The sequence below is a fragment of the Rhinoderma darwinii genome, unplaced genomic scaffold (genome assembly GCF_050947455.1).
Source record: "Rhinoderma darwinii isolate aRhiDar2 unplaced genomic scaffold, aRhiDar2.hap1 Scaffold_4501, whole genome shotgun sequence".
Lineage (NCBI taxonomy): Eukaryota > Metazoa > Chordata > Amphibia > Anura > Rhinodermatidae > Rhinoderma > Rhinoderma darwinii.
Window position 1 is genome coordinate 60203 of NW_027463937.1, and position 22658 is coordinate 82860.

General features: G+C 48.1%; 8 non-coding genes and 3 pseudogenes across 8 annotated transcripts; all 11 read right to left on the reverse strand.

Moving 5' to 3' along the window:
- Positions 1 to 4576: 4576 nt before the first annotated feature.
- On the reverse strand, positions 4577 to 4678 carry LOC142716464 (U2 spliceosomal RNA; annotated as a pseudogene).
- Positions 4679 to 6001: 1323 nt separating this feature from the next.
- On the reverse strand, positions 6002 to 6192 carry LOC142716442 (U2 spliceosomal RNA). Its single transcript, XR_012871664.1, has one exon. It is a non-coding gene; the product is annotated as a U2 spliceosomal RNA (small nuclear RNA).
- A 1345-nt stretch (positions 6193 to 7537) lies between these two features.
- LOC142716443 (U2 spliceosomal RNA) lies at positions 7538 to 7728 on the reverse strand. The gene has a single exon (XR_012871665.1). It is a non-coding gene; the product is annotated as a U2 spliceosomal RNA (small nuclear RNA).
- Positions 7729 to 9092: 1364 nt separating this feature from the next.
- Positions 9093 to 9283, reverse strand: LOC142716444 (U2 spliceosomal RNA). Its single transcript, XR_012871666.1, has one exon. It is a non-coding gene; the product is annotated as a U2 spliceosomal RNA (small nuclear RNA).
- A 1352-nt stretch (positions 9284 to 10635) lies between these two features.
- Positions 10636 to 10826, reverse strand: LOC142716445 (U2 spliceosomal RNA). The gene has a single exon (XR_012871667.1). It is a non-coding gene; the product is annotated as a U2 spliceosomal RNA (small nuclear RNA).
- Positions 10827 to 12166: 1340 nt separating this feature from the next.
- Positions 12167 to 12358, reverse strand: LOC142716458 (U2 spliceosomal RNA). Its single transcript, XR_012871678.1, has one exon. It is a non-coding gene; the product is annotated as a U2 spliceosomal RNA (small nuclear RNA).
- Positions 12359 to 13148: 790 nt separating this feature from the next.
- On the reverse strand, positions 13149 to 13218 carry LOC142716465 (U2 spliceosomal RNA; annotated as a pseudogene).
- Positions 13219 to 14551: 1333 nt separating this feature from the next.
- On the reverse strand, positions 14552 to 14742 carry LOC142716446 (U2 spliceosomal RNA). Its single transcript, XR_012871668.1, has one exon. It is a non-coding gene; the product is annotated as a U2 spliceosomal RNA (small nuclear RNA).
- Positions 14743 to 16092: 1350 nt separating this feature from the next.
- Positions 16093 to 16283, reverse strand: LOC142716447 (U2 spliceosomal RNA). Its single transcript, XR_012871669.1, has one exon. It is a non-coding gene; the product is annotated as a U2 spliceosomal RNA (small nuclear RNA).
- A 1344-nt stretch (positions 16284 to 17627) lies between these two features.
- Positions 17628 to 17823, reverse strand: LOC142716452 (U2 spliceosomal RNA). Its single transcript, XR_012871673.1, has one exon. It is a non-coding gene; the product is annotated as a U2 spliceosomal RNA (small nuclear RNA).
- A 1344-nt stretch (positions 17824 to 19167) lies between these two features.
- LOC142716459 (U2 spliceosomal RNA) lies at positions 19168 to 19369 on the reverse strand (annotated as a pseudogene).
- Between the last annotated feature and the right edge of the window lie 3289 nt (positions 19370 to 22658).

A 22658-nucleotide genomic window follows, 5' to 3' on the forward strand; every position in this document is an offset into this window, starting at 1 on the left:
CTGTCCCACTTGTCCCAGCCAAAACCTCGCCAGAGGGGAAGGAGGAAGTAGCGGGACATGGCCTTGCCCGCAGAGCCGTTTGCTGTCCTCAGAGTCCTACGAACACAGTCACATGCAAAAGCGATCCGCAGCAGAGTGGGAATGTCGGGTATACCCTTCCCACCTTTGCGGGGCTCCTTGTACATAACAGTCCGCTTTACTCTGTCCATTTTCGAGCCCCAGATGAAGCGAAACACAGTCCTGGTAATGGCCCTCGAGACCGTTGCAAGAGGGGGCCATGCCTGTGCAGTGTATTGTAGCACAGGCAAGACTTCGTTACGCAGGACCATTGCTTTGCCCTCAATAGTGAGTTGTCTGAGGCTCCACAGTCCGATCCTTTGGTTGACTTTGGCCAAGCGTTCTTCCCACGACTTTAGGGCTGCACCTTCCTTACCGAACCAGACTCCCAGAATTTTGATGAAGTCCGGCTTGATAGTAAAAGGGAAGGAGGCAGGAGAAGGCAGGTACCACTTTCCGAAGAGCATGGCTTCCGACTTCCCGCAGTTGACTTTTGCCCCTGAAGCGCGTCCGAACTCCTCGCAGGTCTGGACGAGTGCAGTCACCGAACTCTGGTCAGTGCAGAAGACGGTCACGTCGTCCATGTACAGCGAGCATTTGACCTCGAAGTGTCCTGGACCTGGTGCGGTGATCCCTCTGATCTCTCCATTCTGCCGGATAGCCTCTGCGAAGAGCTCTATAACACAAACAAAAAGGAGAGGTGAAAGAGGACAGCCTTGTCTAACCCCAGACGATACAGGAAAGGGGTCAGTCTTCCAGCCGTTCACCAGCACCGAGCTGTAAATGTCGCAATACATCAGGTTAACATACAAACAGAACAACCTGCCAAGCCGCAGCCTACGCAGAGCCTTACCCATGAATTCGTGAGAGACCCGGTCAAAAGCCTTCTCCTGATCCAGACTGACCAGGGCCGCGTGTGTACGGCGGCTTTGCATGTAATGCACCGTGTCCCTCACCAGGGCAAGACTGTCGGCCACCCTACGGCCAGGAATGCCGCAGGTTTGGTCCGATCCGATGATCCGTCCGATGACAACCTTCAGTCTGTTGGTCAATACTTTGGCGAGGATCTTGTAGTCCACGTTCAGGAGAGAGATGGGACGCCAGTTTTTCAGGTCACATCTCTCCCCCTTCCGCTTATACAAGATCGTGATCATGCCTTCTCTCAAGGACGGTGGCATTCTACCCTCCACCACCATCTCCTCATAGAGCTCCAGCAGGTCCGGACAGATCAAGTCCCCCAGCGCTACATAGAGCTCTGCTGGGAGACCATCACTGCCCGGGGTCCTGCCGGGTCTGAAGGATTTAGCGGCAGAGAGCAGTTCCTCCACCGTCAGGGGTACGTCCATAGCCTCCGTACCTGCAGGATCAAGATGATTAGTGATACCTGACAGGAATTTATCGGCGGCTTCGGGGTCAGTGGTTTTCCGGGAGTAGAGGCTTCGGTAGTAGTCTGTGACGACTCCCATCACCTCCTTCTTCCCAGAATGCATGTTTCCGGTCTCATCTCGGAGTTCCTTCAGGGGCGTGTGGCCGGCATGGAGTTTCCTGAAAAAGAACGAGTTACATTTCTCACCCTTCTCCAGGTTCTCCACCTTGGAACGAAAGACAATTCGCTTGGATTCCTCCTCAAAGTGCCCTTTCAGGCCCTTTTTGGCTTCCTCCAGCTCCTTCCTGACGTCCCAGCCACATTGAAGGAGGTCTTGCAGGGATCGCAGCTGACGCTGCATCTCTCTGAAGTCTCTCTTCCTCTCACACGCCTGTTGGCGACTTTTTGCCTGAAAGAAACAACGAAATTCAACTTTAACATATTCCCACCAGTCACAGGTTTTGTCAAAGAAAACTTTATCATTCCTCCAAACAATATAGGCGTCTCTAAGTTCCGCCAGTACCTCCTCTCTTTCCAGCAGGGCACAATTCAGCCTCCAGGAGCCAGGGCCGGGAGGAAAACCGTGGCCGATGGCACCCTGGAAGAGAATGGCCCTGTGGTCAGAGAAGAAGCAGGGGACCATGGAGTGCCCATGCTGCTTGACTGCCCGGGAGGTGAACACAAAGTCAATCCGAGAACGAAGTGAGCCATCGGGTCGGCTCCATGAATAGTTCACAGAGCCGATCCCCATGGAGCCCACAACGTCCTGCAAGGATGCTTCGGTTACCATCTCGATAAGCAGTTTGGAACTGACATCCAGCTTGATTGAAGTGCCGGAACTTCGTCCATCCTCTTCGATGGGGCAGTTGAAGTCCCCGGCCATCACCACTGCCCTAGTGGTGGCGAGCTGGGTCCGCAGGGTCTGGAATAGTTCCAGGCGCTCAGCCTTCATAGGGGGGGCGTACACGTTGATGAGCCTAATCGGCTCTCCTGCCCAGGAACCGTCTACGACCAACAAGCGGCCGCAGGCGAGCTCCTGGACAGAGTCAACAGTAAATACGCCTCCCCTAATCAGGATGGCAACCCCTGCAGACTTACAGTCGCCCCCACCAGACCAGTAGGACGGGCCATGGGTCCACTGCCTGGCCAGATGATGGTATGACCTGGAAGAGGGGAGAGTACATTCCTGCAGCATAAATACATCACTCGACTGCTTGGAAAGAAAAGTTAGCACCATCTGACATCTAGTCCTATCTCTAACACTCCTCACATTGAGGCTAAAGATGTTAAGTTTAGCAGCCATGGGGGAGAATAAAGAAGGTTAGTGCAAACGATACACCTTAGTTACCAGTCCGGTCGGGCGGATCCTCCTCGCCTGGCGGGTCCGAAAGATCCAGCAGGCCCTCTGACAGAAATTGTTCCAGGATTGTAGCCACCTGGATGTCTGTTGTGAAGTCGATGACCTCAGGTTCAGACACGAGTTCCTCCACCATCTGCTCCATTTCCTCCTGCTGCGCAAGGGAGTCTTCGCAGATTTCCACGACTTGTCGCTTTGAGGACTCAGCCGCTGGGCTGTCCCTCACCTTTCTCTTCCTCTGGATGGCACCTGAGGAGACAAGAGGGGGAAAATCCTCCAGGGAGAGGACTCCAGCAGCTGGAGGGGAAGATGTTAGTGCTGCTGGAGCTGGGGAGAAGGGAGGCTGGGTTGGGAGAGGTGCAGGTGACAGGACCACTGAGATGGGTGGGTAGGAGAAGGTGAGAGCCTCAGTGGGGGTGACAGGGGTTGGGGACGGGGGGGTGGGGAGGGCCGGGCGAGGGAGGGTGGGAAGGGTAGGGCGAGGGAGGGCCGGGAGGCGGGGGGGAGGGACTGTCGTCTTCTTACCATCCTTCTTATTCCCGGTCTTCTGCGCCGCTGGAGCTCTGGTTGGGGCGGGGTTCCCTCTGGCCGGAGCTTTCGCCGCTACAGTTGCCCAGGATCGATCCCTCTTCGGGCAGTCCTTGTAAGAGTGGGCTGCTTGTCCGCAGAGGTTGCACATTGTCCGTTTCGGGCAGTCTTTGGTCTCGTGTCCTGTTACCCGGCAGTTCTTGCAGGCGTCCTCCTTGCAGTCCTTCACCGAATGACCCTTCTTGCTGCATCTCCTGCAGATCTGCGGCATGTCCGGGTAGTAGATGAGGCCGTAGGAGTTGCCCAGCGAGAATGACTGGGGCAGGTGCTGGAGGCCGTCTTCCGCGCTCGAATCCTTGTTCAGTCGGACGATTACCGACCACTTGCCAGTCCAGAAGCCGAGTCCGTTCAGGATGTGGGTGGGTTCCCTCACCACTGTGCAGAACCGCTTCAGGAGCGTGGTGATGTCTTTGCCGGGGGTGTGTGGGTTCCGCATTGAGACCGTCACCCGCCTTTCCTCTCTTTGGACAGGGCAGTTGCCCACAAAGCGAGAGAAAGGGGATTCAGGCCTCGCCGCTTTCACCATCTCCCAGTACCTTCTGCAGATGTTGATCGAAGCAAAGGTCACGAAGAACATCCCGGTCATGAAGGCCTGGATGCTGATGGTCTCCGGCTTAGCGAAGCCCTGGTCCAGGAGCATCTTCTGGCAGAACACTTCTTCCGTCATGTCCGGCACTCTCCCGTCCACCTCCTTCAGCTTCAGGGCCACCGTCTGCTTCATCCAGGGCTCCAGGGTTGGAGCAGCCTGGTTCGGCTTCCTGGTGGCCTGTTGGCTTGAGGAGGCTTCAGGAGGAGATGTCCTGGCCTGGGTCGGCTCACCTGGTCCATCAGCCTTCTTCTTCTGGGTGGCAGGGTTGCTGGTTGAGGCCATGGCTTCTTCCAGCTGTTCCTGTCGCTTGGGGAGGATCTTCGATAGCTCTTTCCCGAAGGGGGCGGAGCTATGCAAATCTTCTCCTTGCTGGCCGAGGTTCTTCCACGAAATTTCTTCCGCAGCGGTTCCTCGTCGAGCTTCTTCTTCTGCGGCCGAGCTTCTTCGAAGATCCCCTTCAGCAGCGGCTCTTCTCCGAAGTTCTCCTTCTTCTTCCCGGCAGCGATCTCCCGGAGCTTCTTCCCCGATGGCGGCTTCTCCCTTCTGGATCGTCGTCTTCGCTGGTTCTTCTCCGCAGTTCGTCGCCGGCTTCGTCTGGAACGCTCTTGGATCGCTAAGCTAGTGTTTATAGCCCCCAGTGGTTCTCCGAGCTATCTATCCTTACAAGGACTGATAAGAACAGATACTACACTTGATCTTAGCCAAAAGGCCGAGAAGCGATAACCCGAGCGGCCCTTGCCTTGCCCGAGCCTGTCCCATACTGCTGTTCACCCCTTGCAGCGATTGATTCAGCCTACTCCTAGGCAATTCCATGGGGCCCTGCAGGCTCACACACATTTACAGCTACTAAGCGGGAGGGAGGTGAATAAAGGCCGGAGAGGAAGCTACACAGGATTTGCTTCTTTTGCTTGCACCACAATGCAGTGCTGAAAGAGGAGGAATCTACATAAAAACGCCTTCCTGGCAACGCCCAAATGCCCTCCTGCCATGCAGATAAACACTGGCAGCGGCAGCAAGTGCATGCCCACAGCCACCCCTTGTTCCTTCACACCTTGTATCAGCTGTAATCCAGTCCAGTCCAGTCCAGTGCTGCCTGCTGAGCAGCACTGACCAACACTGCCTGGGCCCAGGCTTTTATCTCTGAGGCAGGCCCCATTATGATGTCAGAAAGCTGGCTCTGGAATCCTGAGGGCTCCACTATGACACGTGCAAAGTTCCGTCTGAACTTTATATAAGACGGTGCGGCTCAGTCAGTCACTCAGTGTTGCCTGAGAGGGCAACACTGCAACAGCCGGCCGCCAGGCTGTCTTTTTTTTGCACATTTATTTGCCTCCAGGAGGCCACAAGAGGGAGACAAGGGACTGCAAAATGGAAAATAGGCATCCACCAACTTTACAGACAACTTCTCTTTGCTCCTACAACCTCCATCCTTGCACAGTTTGTTATTCTTCCAGGTAACATAGTAACAAATCCAAATTGCTGCTCTCTTTGTAGGCAAGCAAGGGTTTGTTGCAACTGCAATTCTTACTTCTTCTTGGAAATGTAGGGACGACAGTACATTCCATCACATCCATCTAGTGTACACAGGTAGGTCCATTGTGGCGGGCGGGCTGCTTTAATGGCTGTTTGCTGTTCCCCCTACTCCACTCCACTATTTGACTGTGGTGCTGCATCAATCAATCAGTGGCTGGCTCAGGTGCAGCTCTTTAACCTACCTAAAAGGGAGGGCGGAGAGAAGACAAGGAAGGTGAATGAGCTGTTCCAATGTGAAATGCCGGAAACACAGAAACACAGAAGACACACACACACACACACACACACACACACACACACACACACACACACACACACACACAACAGAGGTGGCAATGTATTAATTAATTGCATTTAATAAATGAGCTCATTATCACACATGACTGTACAAATGCATTGTCCAACAGGTGTTGAAATAATGGGATTAAAAGGGGAGATCCCATCAGAAAGACAAAAACAATAGCAAACACAAATAGCACTTTTGGAATCTGATTTTAGTCAACACATAAGGGAAGGGTGCACCGGTCCTGGAAATACTGCAATACCAGGTCAATGCGTGGAGTGGACAGAGCAAGCTCTATTTCCATCTCCCTGTTCTAAAAATCCATTTAATATATGGTCCCCAGATAGGGGACGTATCAGATATTAAACTGATAAGAACAGATACTACACTTGATCTTAGCCAAAAGGCCGAGAAGCGATAACCCGAGCGGCCCTTGCCTTGCCCGAGCCTGTCCCATACTGCTGTTCACCCCTTGCAGCGATTGATTCAGCCTACTCCTAGGCAATTCCATGGGGCCCTGCAGGCTCACACACATTTACAGCTACTAAGCGGGAGGGAGGTGAATAAAGGCCGGAGAGGAAGCTACACAGGATTTGCTTCTTTTGCTTGCACCACAATGCAGTGCTGAAAGAGGAGGAATCTACATAAAAACGCCTTCCTGGCAACGCCCAAATGCCCTCCTGCCATGCAGATAAACACTGGCAGCGGCAGCAAGTGCATGCCCACAGCCACCCCTTGTTCCTTCACACCTTGTATCAGCTGTAATCCAGTCCAGTCCAGTCCAGTGCTGCCTGCTGAGCAGCACTGACCAACACTGCCTGGGCCCAGGCTTTTATCTCTGAGGCAGGCCCCATTATGATGTCAGAAAGCTGGCTCTGGAATCCTGAGGGCTCCACTATGACACGTGCAAAGTTCCGTCTGAACTTTATATAAGACGGTGCGGCTCAGTCAGTCACTCAGTGTTGCCTGAGAGGGCAACACTGCAACAGCCGGCCGCCAGGCTGTCTTTTTTTTGCACATTTATTTGTTTTGCACATTTATTTGCCTCCAGGAGGCCACAAGAGGGAGACAAGGGACTGCAAAATGGAAAATAGGCATCCACCAACTTTACAGACAACTTCTCTTTGCTCCTACAACCTCCATCCTTGCACAGTTTGTTATTCTTCCAGGTAACATAGTAACAAATCCAAATTGCTGCTCTCTTTGTAGGCAAGCAAGGGTTTGTTGCAACTGCAATTCTTACTTCTTCTTGGAAATGTAGGGACGACAGTACATTCCATCACATCCATCTAGTGTACACAGGTAGGTCCATTGTGGCGGGCGGGCTGCTTTAATGGCTGTTTGCTGTTCCCCCTACTCCACTCCACTATTTGACTGTGGTGCTGCATCAATCAATCAGTGGCTGGCTCAGGTGCAGCTCTTTAACCTACCTAAAAGGGAGGGCGGAGAGAAGACAAGGAAGGTGAATGAGCTGTTCCAATGTGAAATGCCGGAAACACAGAAACACAGAAGACACACACACACACACACACACACACACACACACACACACACACACACACACACACACACACAACAAGAGGTGGCAATGTATTAATTAATTGCATTTAATAAATGAGCTCATTATCACACATGACTGTACAAATGCATTGTCCAACAGGTGTTGAAATAATGGGATTAAAAGGGGAGATCCCATCAGAAAGACAAAAACAATAGCAAACACAAATAGCACTTTTGGAATCTGATTTTAGTCAACACATAAGGGAAGGGTGCACCGGTCCTGGAAATACTGCAATACCAGGTCAATGCGTGGAGTGGACAGAGCAAGCTCTATTTCCATCTCCCTGTTCTAAAAATCCATTTAATATATGGTCCCCAGATAGGGGACGTATCAGATATTAAACTGATAAGAACAGATACTACACTTGATCTTAGCCAAAAGGCCGAGAAGCGATAACCCGAGCGGCCCTTGCCTTGCCCGAGCCTGTCCCATACTGCTGTTCACCCCTTGCAGCGATTGATTCAGCCTACTCCTAGGCAATTCCATGGGGCCCTGCAGGCTCACACACATTTACAGCTACTAAGCGGGAGGGAGGTGAATAAAGGCCGGAGAGGAAGCTACACAGGATTTGCTTCTTTTGCTTGCACCACAATGCAGTGCTGAAAGAGGAGGAATCTACATAAAAACGCCTTCCTGGCAACGCCCAAATGCCCTCCTGCCATGCAGATAAACACTGGCAGCGGCAGCAAGTGCATGCCCACAGCCACCCCTTGTTCCTTCACACCTTGTATCAGCTGTAATCCAGTCCAGTCCAGTCCAGTGCTGCCTGCTGAGCAGCACTGACCAACACTGCCTGGGCCCAGGCTTTTATCTCTGAGGCAGGCCCCATTATGATGTCAGAAAGCTGGCTCTGGAATCCTGAGGGCTCCACTATGACACGTGCAAAGTTCCGTCTGAACTTTATATAAGACGGTGCGGCTCAGTCAGTCACTCAGTGTTGCCTGAGAGGGCAACACTGCAACAGCCGGCCGCCAGGCTGTCTTTTTTTTGCACATTTATTTGCCTCCAGGAGGCCACAAGAGGGAGACAAGGGACTGCAAAATGGAAAATAGGCATCCACCAACTTTACAGACAACTTCTCTTTGCTCCTACAACCTCCATCCTTGCACAGTTTGTTATTCTTCCAGGTAACATAGTAACAAATCCAAATTGCTGCTCTCTTTGTAGGCAAGCAAGGGTTTGTTGCAACTGCAATTCTTACTTCTTCTTGGAAATGTAGGGACGACAGTACATTCCATCACATCCATCTAGTGTACACAGGTAGGTCCATTGTGGCGGGCGGGCTGCTTTAATGGCTGTTTGCTGTTCCCCCTACTCCACTCCACTATTTGACTGTGGTGCTGCATCAATCAATCAGTGGCTGGCTCAGGTGCAGCTCTTTAACCTACCTAAAAGGGAGGGCGGAGAGAAGACAAGGAAGGTGAATGAGCTGTTCCAATGTGAAATGCCGGAAACACAGAAACACAGAAGACACACACACACACACACACACACACACACACACACACACACACACACACACACACACACACACACACACACACACACACACACACACACACACACACAACAAGAGGTGGCAATGTATTAATTAATTGCATTTAATAAATGAGCTCATTATCACACATGACTGTACAAATGCATTGTCCAACAGGTGTTGAAATAATGGGATTAAAAGGGGAGATCCCATCAGAAAGACAAAAACAATAGCAAACACAAATAGCACTTTTGGAATCTGATTTTAGTCAACACATAAGGGAAGGGTGCACCGGTCCTGGAAATACTGCAATACCAGGTCAATGCGTGGAGTGGACAGAGCAAGCTCTATTTCCATCTCCCTGTTCTAAAAATCCATTTAATATATGGTCCCCAGATAGGGGACGTATCAGATATTAAACTGATAAGAACAGATACTACACTTGATCTTAGCCAAAAGGCCGAGAAGCGATAACCCGAGCGGCCCTTGCCTTGCCCGAGCCTGTCCCATACTGCTGTTCACCCCTTGCAGCGATTGATTCAGCCTACTCCTAGGCAATTCCATGGGGCCCTGCAGGCTCACACACATTTACAGCTACTAAGCGGGAGGGAGGTGAATAAAGGCCGGAGAGGAAGCTACACAGGATTTGCTTCTTTTGCTTGCACCACAATGCAGTGCTGAAAGAGGAGGAATCTACATAAAAACGCCTTCCTGGCAACGCCCAAATGCCCTCCTGCCATGCAGATAAACACTGGCAGCGGCAGCAAGTGCATGCCCACAGCCACCCCTTGTTCCTTCACACCTTGTATCAGCTGTAATCCAGTCCAGTCCAGTCCAGTGCTGCCTGCTGAGCAGCACTGACCAACACTGCCTGGGCCCAGGCTTTTATCTCTGAGGCAGGCCCCATTATGATGTCAGAAAGCTGGCTCTGGAATCCTGAGGGCTCCACTATGACACGTGCAAAGTTCCGTCTGAACTTTATATAAGACGGTGCGGCTCAGTCAGTCACTCAGTGTTGCCTGAGAGGGCAACACTGCAACAGCCGGCCGCCAGGCTGTCTTTTTTTTGCACATTTATTTGCCTCCAGGAGGCCACAAGAGGGAGACAAGGGACTGCAAAATGGAAAATAGGCATCCACCAACTTTACAGACAACTTCTCTTTGCTCCTACAACCTCCATCCTTGCACAGTTTGTTATTCTTCCAGGTAACATAGTAACAAATCCAAATTGCTGCTCTCTTTGTAGGCAAGCAAGGGTTTGTTGCAACTGCAATTCTTACTTCTTCTTGGAAATGTAGGGACGACAGTACATTCCATCACATCCATCTAGTGTACACAGGTAGGTCCATTGTGGCGGGCGGGCTGCTTTAATGGCTGTTTGCTGTTCCCCCTACTCCACTCCACTATTTGACTGTGGTGCTGCATCAATCAATCAGTGGCTGGCTCAGGTGCAGCTCTTTAACCTACCTAAAAGGGAGGGCGGAGAGAAGACAAGGAAGGTGAATGAGCTGTTCCAATGTGAAATGCCGGAAACACAGAAACACAGAAGACACACACACACACACACACACACACACACACACACACACACACACACACACACACACACACACACACACACACACACACACACACAACAAGAGGTGGCAATGTATTAATTAATTGCATTTAATAAATGAGCTCATTATCACACATGACTGTACAAATGCATTGTCCAACAGGTGTTGAAATAATGGGATTAAAAGGGGAGATCCCATCAGAAAGACAAAAACAATAGCAAACACAAATAGCACTTTTGGAATCTGATTTTAGTCAACACATAAGGGAAGGGTGCACCGGTCCTGGAAATACTGCAATACCAGGTCAATGCGTGGAGTGGACAGAGCAAGCTCTATTTCCATCTCCCTGTTCTAAAAATCCATTTAATATATGGTCCCCAGATAGGGGACGTATCAGATATTAAACTGATAAGAACAGATACTACACTTGATCTTAGCCAAAAGGCCGAGAAGCGATAACCCGAGCGGCCCTTGCCTTGCCCGAGCCTGTCCCATACTGCTGTTCACCCCTTGCAGCGATTGATTCAGCCTACTCCTAGGCAATTCCATGGGGCCCTGCAGGCTCACACACATTTACAGCTACTAAGCGGGAGGGAGGTGAATAAAGGCCGGAGAGGAAGCTACACAGGATTTGCTTCTTTTGCTTGCACCACAATGCAGTGCTGAAAGAGGAGGAATCTACATAAAAACGCCTTCCTGGCAACGCCCAAATGCCCTCCTGCCATGCAGATAAACACTGGCAGCGGCAGCAAGTGCATGCCCACAGCCACCCCTTGTTCCTTCACACCTTGTATCAGCTGTAATCCAGTCCAGTCCAGTCCAGTGCTGCCTGCTGAGCAGCACTGACCAACACTGCCTGGGCCCAGGCTTTTATCTCTGAGGCAGGCCCCATTATGATGTCAGAAAGCTGGCTCTGGAATCCTGAGGGCTCCACTATGACACGTGCAAAGTTCCGTCTGAACTTTATATAAGACGGTGCGGCTCAGTCAGTCACTCAGTGTTGCCTGAGAGGGCAACACTGCAACAGCCGGCCGCCAGGCTGTCTTTTTTTTGCACATTTATTTGCCTCCAGGAGGCCACAAGAGGGAGACAAGGGACTGCAAAATGGAAAATAGGCATCCACCAACTTTACAGACAACTTCTCTTTGCTCCTACAACCTCCATCCTTGCACAGTTTGTTATTCTTCCAGGTAACATAGTAACAAATCCAAATTGCTGCTCTCTTTGTAGGCAAGCAAGGGTTTGTTGCAACTGCAATTCTTACTTCTTCTTGGAAATGTAGGGACGACAGTACATTCCATCACATCCATCTAGTGTACACAGGTAGGTCCATTGTGGCGGGCGGGCTGCTTTAATGGCTGTTTGCTGTTCCCCCTACTCCACTCCACTATTTGACTGTGGTGCTGCATCAATCAATCAGTGGCTGGCTCAGGTGCAGCTCTTTAACCTACCTAAAAGGGAGGGCGGAGAGAAGACAAGGAAGGTGAATGAGCTGTTCCAATGTGAAATGCCGGAAACACAGAAACACAGAAGACACACACACACACACACACACACACACACACACACACACACACACACACACACACACACACACACACACACACAACAAGAGGTGGCAATGTATTAATTAATTGCATTTAATAAATGAGCTCATTATCACACATGACTGTACAAATGCATTGTCCAACAGGTGTTGAAATAATGGGATTAAAAGGGGAGATCCCATCAGAAAGACAAAAACAATAGCAAACACAAATAGCACTTTTGGAATCTGATTTTAGTCAACACATAAGGGAAGGGTGCACCGGTCCTGGAAATACTGCAATACCAGGTCAATGCGTGGAGTGGACAGAGCAAGCTCTATTTCCATCTCCCTGTTCTAAAAATCCATTTAATATATGGTCCCCAGATAGGGGACGTATCAGATATTAAACTGATAAGAACAGATTTTTTTTTTTTTTTTTTTTTTTTTTATTAAAAAGCCCGAGTCGTGCTTTCTATCACCCAAGTGCATAAAAAGTGCAGAGGTGCCACACAAAAAGTGCACAAGGATGCGGTCTATCGCAGCCCTTCTCTTAAAAGAGAGAGGCCCCGCATAACCATTCCCTGACCCTCCAAACCATAGGCCTAGAGGATCAAGGATCGATGGTCCCCCCTCGCCGAAGCTTAGGGAGACCCAAACACACTCCTAGGCTTCTACCTGGGCTGCCACCCCAGTGTCCACCTAGGAGCCTGCATCCTAGTTGCACCTCCCCTCCGAAGAAGGGAGGCCGGGTTGCAGGGGAAAAAGGAACCAGAAGGCCACACATTTTCCCCCTAGACCTCAGGAGGGTCCCAAAAGGGCACCGCATCCCAAAATCCTTGTGACAAACGTGACAAACACACAGTGAAAAACAAAATTAAATAAGTGGATGTGCGCTGTGATACAGCCTGGACATCCGCCAGGTATAAAAAAATTCCTCATCTCCCAGCCAGAAGGCCGGGAGAATAAAGGTGTGTGCTCATATAGCGTGAAAGAGAGTGCGTGCAAGTGTGCCTTCACTCAGTGGGATCCCACCCCCAGTGAGTTAGGGCACCCCAGGGTCACCAGCCCTGGGGCACATAGCAACTCGGGCTTCCAAACTACCCGGCCTAATGACCTCGATCCGGCGGTCGCCTGGTCACCTACAAATGGTACCTTTAAACCAAATGCGTACACCAGAGCGATGACCGTTGTGGTTCCCTGCCCTCACCTCGGCGTTCTGTCATCCCCCTACGATGGCCCACGTACCACCGGCAGGGATGATTACTAACCTCAGCTTGAGCAGGTACTACACTTGATCTTAGCCAAAAGGCCGAGAAGCGATAACCCGAGCGGCCCTTGCCTTGCCCGAGCCTGTCCCATACTGCTGTTCACCCCTTGCAGCGATTGATTCAGCCTACTCCTAGGCAATTCCATGGGGCCCTGCAGGCTCACACACATTTACAGCTACTAAGCGGGAGGGAGGTGAATAAAGGCCGGAGAGGAAGCTACACAGGATTTGCTTCTTTTGCTTGCACCACAATGCAGTGCTGAAAGAGGAGGAATCTACATAAAAACGCCTTCCTGGCAACGCCCAAATGCCCTCCTGCCATGCAGATAAACACTGGCAGCGGCAGCAAGTGCATGCCCACAGCCACCCCTTGTTCCTTCACACCTTGTATCAGCTGTAATCCAGTCCAGTCCAGTCCAGTGCTGCCTGCTGAGCAGCACTGACCAACACTGCCTGGGCCCAGGCTTTTATCTCTGAGGCAGGCCCCATTATGATGTCAGAAAGCTGGCTCTGGAATCCTGAGGGCTCCACTATGACACGTGCAAAGTTCCGTCTGAACTTTATATAAGACGGTGCGGCTCAGTCAGTCACTCAGTGTTGCCTGAGAGGGCAACACTGCAACAGCCGGCCGCCAGGCTGTCTTTTTTTTGCACATTTATTTGCCTCCAGGAGGCCACAAGAGGGAGACAAGGGACTGCAAAATGGAAAATAGGCATCCACCAACTTTACAGACAACTTCTCTTTGCTCCTACAACCTCCATCCTTGCACAGTTTGTTATTCTTCCAGGTAACATAGTAACAAATCCAAATTGCTGCTCTCTTTGTAGGCAAGCAAGGGTTTGTTGCAACTGCAATTCTTACTTCTTCTTGGAAATGTAGGGACGACAGTACATTCCATCACATCCATCTAGTGTACACAGGTAGGTCCATTGTGGCGGGCGGGCTGCTTTAATGGCTGTTTGCTGTTCCCCCTACTCCACTCCACTATTTGACTGTGGTGCTGCATCAATCAATCAGTGGCTGGCTCAGGTGCAGCTCTTTAACCTACCTAAAAGGGAGGGCGGAGAGAAGACAAGGAAGGTGAATGAGCTGTTCCAATGTGAAATGCCGGAAACACAGAAACACAGAAGACACACACACACACACACACACACACACACACACACACACACACACACACACACACACACACACACACACAAGAGGTGGCAATGTATTAATTAATTGCATTTAATAAATGAGCTCATTATCACACATGACTGTACAAATGCATTGTCCAACAGGTGTTGAAATAATGGGATTAAAAGGGGAGATCCCATCAGAAAGACAAAAACAATAGCAAACACAAATAGCACTTTTGGAATCTGATTTTAGTCAACACATAAGGGAAGGGTGCACCGGTCCTGGAAATACTGCAATACCAGGTCAATGCGTGGAGTGGACAGAGCAAGCTCTATTTCCATCTCCCTGTTCTAAAAATCCATTTAATATATGGTCCCCAGATAGGGGACGTATCAGATATTAAACTGATAAGAACAGATACTACACTTGATCTTAGCCAAAAGGCCGAGAAGCGATAACCCGAGCGGCCCTTGCCTTGCCCGAGCCTGTCCCATACTGCTGTTCACCCCTTGCAGCGATTGATTCAGCCTACTCCTAGGCAATTCCATGGGGCCCTGCAGGCTCACACACATTTACAGCTACTAAGCGGGAGGGAGGTGAATAAAGGCCGGAGAGGAAGCTACACAGGATTTGCTTCTTTTGCTTGCACCACAATGCAGTGCTGAAAGAGGAGGAATCTACATAAAAACGCCTTCCTGGCAACGCCCAAATGCCCTCCTGCCATGCAGATAAACACTGGCAGCGGCAGCAAGTGCATGCCCACAGCCACCCCTTGTTCCTTCACACCTTGTATCAGCTGTAATCCAGTCCAGTCCAGTCCAGTGCTGCCTGCTGAGCAGCACTGACCAACACTGCCTGGGCCCAGGCTTTTATCTCTGAGGCAGGCCCCATTATGATGTCAGAAAGCTGGCTCTGGAATCCTGAGGGCTCCACTATGACACGTGCAAAGTTCCGTCTGAACTTTATATAAGACGGTGCGGCTCAGTCAGTCACTCAGTGTTGCCTGAGAGGGCAACACTGCAACAGCCGGCCGCCAGGCTGTCTTTTTTTTGCACATTTATTTGCCTCCAGGAGGCCACAAGAGGGAGACAAGGGACTGCAAAATGGAAAATAGGCATCCACCAACTTTACAGACAACTTCTCTTTGCTCCTACAACCTCCATCCTTGCACAGTTTGTTATTCTTCCAGGTAACATAGTAACAAATCCAAATTGCTGCTCTCTTTGTAGGCAAGCAAGGGTTTGTTGCAACTGCAATTCTTACTTCTTCTTGGAAATGTAGGGACGACAGTACATTCCATCACATCCATCTAGTGTACACAGGTAGGTCCATTGTGGCGGGCGGGCTGCTTTAATGGCTGTTTGCTGTTCCCCCTACTCCACTCCACTATTTGACTGTGGTGCTGCATCAATCAATCAGTGGCTGGCTCAGGTGCAGCTCTTTAACCTACCTAAAAGGGAGGGCGGAGAGAAGACAAGGAAGGTGAATGAGCTGTTCCAATGTGAAATGCCGGAAACACAGAAACACAGAAGACACACACACACACACACACACACACACACACACACACACACACACACACACACACACACACACACACACACACACACACACACAACAAGAGGTGGCAATGTATTAATTAATTGCATTTAATAAATGAGCTCATTATCACACATGACTGTACAAATGCATTGTCCAACAGGTGTTGAAATAATGGGATTAAAAGGGGAGATCCCATCAGAAAGACAAAAACAATAGCAAACACAAATAGCACTTTTGGAATCTGATTTTAGTCAACACATAAGGGAAGGGTGCACCGGTCCTGGAAATACTGCAATACCAGGTCAATGCGTGGAGTGGACAGAGCAAGCTCTATTTCCATCTCCCTGTTCTAAAAATCCATTTAATATATGGTCCCCAGATAGGGGACGTATCAGATATTAAACTGATAAGAACAGATACTACACTTGATCTTAGCCAAAAGGCCGAGAAGCGATAACCCGAGCGGCCCTTGCCTTGCCCGAGCCTGTCCCATACTGCTGTTCACCCCTTGCAGCGATTGATTCAGCCTACTCCTAGGCAATTCCATGGGGCCCTGCAGGCTCACACACATTTACAGCTACTAAGCGGGAGGGAGGTGAATAAAGGCCGGAGAGGAAGCTACACAGGATTTGCTTCTTTTGCTTGCACCACAATGCAGTGCTGAAAGAGGAGGAATCTACATAAAAACGCCTTCCTGGCAACGCCCAAATGCCCTCCTGCCATGCAGATAAACACTGGCAGCGGCAGCAAGTGCATGCCCACAGCCACCCCTTGTTCCTTCACACCTTGTATCAGCTGTAATCCAGTCCAGTCCAGTCCAGTGCTGCCTGCTGAGCAGCACTGACCAACACTGCCTGGGCCCAGGCTTTTATCTCTGAGGCAGGCCCCATTATGATGTCAGAAAGCTGGCTCTGGAATCCTGAGGGCTCCACTATGACACGTGCAAAGTTCCGTCTGAACTTTATATAAGACGGTGCGGCTCAGTCAGTCACTCAGTGTTGCCTGAGAGGGCAACACTGCAACAGCCGGCCGCCAGGCTGTCTTTTTTTTGCACATTTATTTGCCTCCAGGAGGCCACAAGAGGGAGACAAGGGACTGCAAAATGGAAAATAGGCATCCACCAACTTTACAGACAACTTCTCTTTGCTCCTACAACCTCCATCCTTGCACAGTTTGTTATTCTTCCAGGTAACATAGTAACAAATCCAAATTGCTGCTCTCTTTGTAGGCAAGCAAGGGTTTGTTGCAACTGCAATTCTTACTTCTTCTTGGAAATGTAGGGACGACAGTACATTCCATCACATCCATCTAGTGTACACAGGTAGGTCCATTGTGGCGGGCGGGCTGCTTTAATGGCTGTTTGCTGTTCCCCCTACTCCACTCCACTATTTGACTGTGGTGCTGCATCAATCAATCAGTGGCTGGCTCAGGTGCAGCTCTTTAACCTACCTAAAAGGGAGGGCGGAGAGAAGACAAGGAAGGTGAATGAGCTGTTCCAATGTGAAATGCCGGAAACACAGAAACACAGAAGACACACACACACACACACACACACACACACACACACACACACACACACACACACACACACACACACACACACACACACAACAAGAGGTGGCAATGTATTAATTAATTGCATTTAATAAATGAGCTCATTATCACACATGACTGTACAAATGCATTGTCCAACAGGTGTTGAAATAATGGGATTAAAAGGGGAGATCCCATCAGAAAGACAAAAACAATAGCAAACACAAATAGCACTTTTGGAATCTGATTTTAGTCAACACATAAGGGAAGGGTGCACCGGTCCTGGAAATACTGCAATACCAGGTCAATGCGTGGAGTGGACAGAGCAAGCTCTATTTCCATCTCCCTGTTCTAAAAATCCATTTAATATATGGTCCCCAGCCCAGATAGGGGACGTATCAGATATTAAACTGATAAGAACAGATACTACACTTGATCTTAGCCAAAAGGCCGAGAAGCGATAACCCGAGCGGCCCTTGCCTTGCCCGAGCCTGTCCCATACTGCTGTTCACCCCTTGCAGCGATTGATTCAGCCTACTCCTAGGCAATTCCATGGGGCCCTGCAGGCTCACACACATTTACAGCTACTAAGCGGGAGGGAGGTGAATAAAGGCCGGAGAGGAAGCTACACAGGATTTGCTTCTTTTGCTTGCACCACAATGCAGTGCTGAAAGAGGAGGAATCTACATAAAAACGCCTTCCTGGCAACGCCCAAATGCCCTCCTGCCATGCAGATAAACACTGGCAGCGGCAGCAAGTGCATGCCCACAGCCACCCCTTGTTCCTTCACACCTTGTATCAGCTGTAATCCAGTCCAGTCCAGTCCAGTGCTGCCTGCTGAGCAGCACTGACCAACACTGCCTGGGCCCAGGCTTTTATCTATCTCTGAGGCAGGCCCCATTATGATGTCAGAAAGCTGGCTCTGGAATCCTGAGGGCTCCACTATGACACGTGCAAAGTTCCGTCTGAACTTTATATAAGACGGTGCGGCTCAGTCAGTCACTCAGTGTTGCCTGAGAGGGCAACACTGCAACAGCCGGCCGCCAGGCTGTCTTTTTTTTGCACATTTATTTGCCTCCAGGAGGCCACAAGAGGGAGACAAGGGACTGCAAAATGGAAAATAGGCATCCACCAACTTTACAGACAACTTCTCTTTGCTCCTACAACCTCCATCCTTGCACAGTTTGTTATTCTTCCAGGTAACATAGTAACAAATCCAAATTGCTGCTCTCTTTGTAGGCAAGCAAGGGTTTGTTGCAACTGCAATTCTTACTTCTTCTTGGAAATGTAGGGACGACAGTACATTCCATCACATCCATCTAGTGTACACAGGTAGGTCCATTGTGGCGGGCGGGCTGCTTTAATGGCTGTTTGCTGTTCCCCCTACTCCACTCCACTATTTGACTGTGGTGCTGCATCAATCAATCAGTGGCTGGCTCAGGTGCAGCTCTTTAACCTACCTAAAAGGGAGGGCGGAGAGAAGACAAGGAAGGTGAATGAGCTGTTCCAATGTGAAATGCCGGAAACACAGAAACACAGAAGACACACACACACACACACACACACACACACACACACACACACACACACACACACACACACACACACACACACACAACAAGAGGTGGCAATGTATTAATTAATTGCATTTAATAAATGAGCTCATTATCACACATGACTGTACAAATGCATTGTCCAACAGGTGTTGAAATAATGGGATTAAAAGGGGAGATCCCATCAGAAAGACAAAAACAATAGCAAACACAAATAGCACTTTTGGAATCTGATTTTAGTCAACACATAAGGGAAGGGTGCACCGGTCCTGGAAATACTGCAATACCAGGTCAATGCGTGGAGTGGACAGAGCAAGCTCTATTTCCATCTCCCTGTTCTAAAAATCCATTTAATATATGGTCCCCAGATAGGGGACGTATCAGATATTAAACTGATAAGAACAGATTTTTTTTTTTTTCAGTTGGCTACCCCCTCGCGGGGGTGTCAATGATTTATTACTTAAAATTCAAAAACATTTACAATAAATTACAGCTTTTTTACAATGAATTACAGTAATAAAATCAATTTACATAAAAACACATAAAAGGGGACATGGTGGCAAATTCTTATATATTGGAGTTCCATTCTTTTACAAACCATTTATTTGAAAGGGTGGCATTTCTTTTTTTATCTAATAAATAATAAATGTACATCTCGCTAAAACAAAGACCTAAAACATCGTCAACAGATAAAACATCGTGCTTAAAAATCAGGATGTTCCTGGCCTTCCACAGAGCTTCTTTTACGCAGTTCATCGTCTTCCATGCAATAGTCTTTTGGTTCGCGGTTGGGCATCCAAAGAGTCCATATAAAATCATTTCGTAACTCAAGTCCTTTAGGTCTGCCATCTTCTTCATTAGAGGGAATATCTTTATCCAAATATGTTTAGTAAAATCGCAACTCCAAAAAATATGACGCACGGTCTCCTCAGCCTGGCAGCCTTCCCTCGGACAGATAGCAGACCTCGTGAATCCTCTCCTGAATTGGAATGCCCGGCATGGAAGACATTGATGAACGCAGCTCCAGGCCAGGTCCATCTGTGTATTAAAAAGATAAAACACATTAACCATTTTGAAGATAAAAGCACAGCGTTCATTATTAAAATTTTCAATATTAGTGACGACTTCATTTCCTCTTATGTCTTTTATAAGTTTCTTACTGTTTATCATGTCATTAAAATTTTTCCCTTTAAAATTAAACAAGGCCACTATTTTCTCTAAAATCACGTAATTTGCTGGTAGATTAAAAGCATAAGGTGAGGTTAAAACAATTTCAAACCACCCCATCCTTCGCATAAAAAACCCAGTATTAAAACGTAGAAAATAAGACCAATGATGTTGTTTAAAAAGAGAATTAAGACAGAAACAAAAGTACTTGATTAAAAGAAACCTATTAAAATCTGGAAAGTCTTTGCCACCCTTTGGTTTGATTTTCATTACCGTCTCACGTTTAAGTTTCTCCATTCTGGAACTCCAAAAGAAGGTAAAACAAGCTTTAGTAATTTTTCTTAATAAAACCGTGGGAGGAGGGAAAACCATGCTTAAGTATAAAAGCAAAGGTAAAATTATCATTTTAATTATTAAAATTTTTCCCTCCATGGTAAGCTTCCTCATGTTCCACATGCATATTTTTTGATTTACCTTCTGCGCCACCATGTCCCAACTGATAAAACCATTGTCGTACTCACTGAAGGAGACACCTAAAATTTTAATATTATCAGACACAGGAACCGGTATATCTCTAAGAGCCATGCTTCCTATGTTTAAAATATTACTCTTGCTGAAGTTTACCTTAAAACCGGAAGCACAGCAATAAAACTCGATTTGCCTAAGGGTTCTCTGAAGCGACAGGGCGTCCCTACATAAAACCGCCACATCATCCATGTACCCCACTGCTTTGGCCTCTACGCCGCCTCCCCCGGGCAGGGGGACTCCACGGATACACTTATCGCGGCGAATTGCGCATAACAGAGGCTCCAATGCACATATAAAAAGCAGTGGGGACAAGGGACACCCCTGCTTCACCCCAGAGTTTAAAAATATGTCCTGTGTCTTAAAACCATTCACTAAAATTTTGCTGGTGCATTCTCTGTAAAAGGCTTTAATAGATAATAAAAAACCTTCAGGTATACCCATACGTTCTAAAACCTTAAAAAGATAAAAATGAGAGACACGGTCGAACGCCTTCTCAAAGTCTATAGATAAAATGGCTAGTTTACCTTTTCTAGACCTCGTGTCCTCAATCACGTCTTTTATTAGGTTTAAATTATCCCAGATGCTGCGGCCTGGCACCCCACACACCTGGTCAGAGTGTATAATGTGGGGTATTATGGCTTTTAATCTATTTGCACATATTTTAGCCATAATTTTATAGTCGCTATTTAGAAGGGTTATTGGTCTCCAATTCTTTAAAACTGCGATGTCACCCGTCTTATACAGCAGGGAGACCTCACCCTTCCGCCAGGACTTAGGCAGCATCTTGGAATTAAAAACATCAGAAAAAAGGTTAAAAAGATCCTCTTTTAAAATGTCATAAAATTTTACATAAAACTCACTGGGTATACCGTCCGGTCCGGGAACTTTCCCTGTTTTAAAACTTTTGACAGTTTCTAAAACCTCCTGCTCCGTCAGCTCCTGTAATAAAAAATTCTGGGAGACAGGGTCTAAAACAGTAGTAATCTCCTTCAGTGAGTCACGCATAAAATTATGATCCACAGTCTTAACATTAAAAAGGTCAGTGTAAAACTCATGAACTTTACTTAAAAGACCCTGTACATCTGACACCCCTTCTATATTTTTGATAATTGCCTTTTTGTTATTTATTTTCTTAAAAAAGTACCTGGAGCAGGTCTCGTTCTCCTCCACATGTTGTATTTTTGAACGGAATATAATCTCTTTACCTTTCTGCTCCAGGCACTGGGCTATCTCCTTTTTCAAATTGGTGATGTCATCTTTAACGTCTATGTCATGATCTTGCATTTTGTACAGGGTCTGCAGACGGGTATTGAGAATTTTAAAAAAAGCGTATTTCTCTTTGGCTTTCGCCACGCTTTTCTTAATAAAAAAATCTTTAATTTTCTTTTTCATTTTCTCCCACCATGCACTGATGGGAGTACGTGTATCTCTTACCCGCCTGCTTTCTTGGTAAAATTCAATAAAATCTGCTAAAACCTGTGGATCGTCTAAAAGGGAAACATTCATCTTCCAGGACTTTTTACATACAATATTATTAAGATCATGCTTTACTTTAAAAGATAAAAGCCTGTGATCTGAAAACACATTGGTTAAAACTTCACAATTAAAAGGCAGTAAATTTTCAGAACAAAAGATAAAATCAATCCTGGAGCTACAGGTGGCGTTGCTCCAGGTAACGCCGGCTTCCTCTGGACTGCTCCTGTTACATTCTTTGTATATGTCTTTTAATTTAAAATCAGTCACGATATCCTTGAGCAGTCCAGAGGTCTTGTCATAGTTCCTACTTGTACTGTTGGTAAGCCGGCGTTCTCCTCTCAGGATACAATTAAAATCACCTGCGAGGATAAAAGGCTCAGATGTGTTGATAAAAAGCGGTAAAATCTCCAGCATCCTCGCTCTTTCGTTCTTTTCTGGTGATCCGTAAAAATTTAAAAACTGCCACTTTACACCATCAATAAAAGCTTTAACCATTAAAATACGTCCTGGTAAGATTTCTTGAATAAAATCAATTAAAACGTTTCCCTTAAAAAGAATGGCGACCCCTGCTGA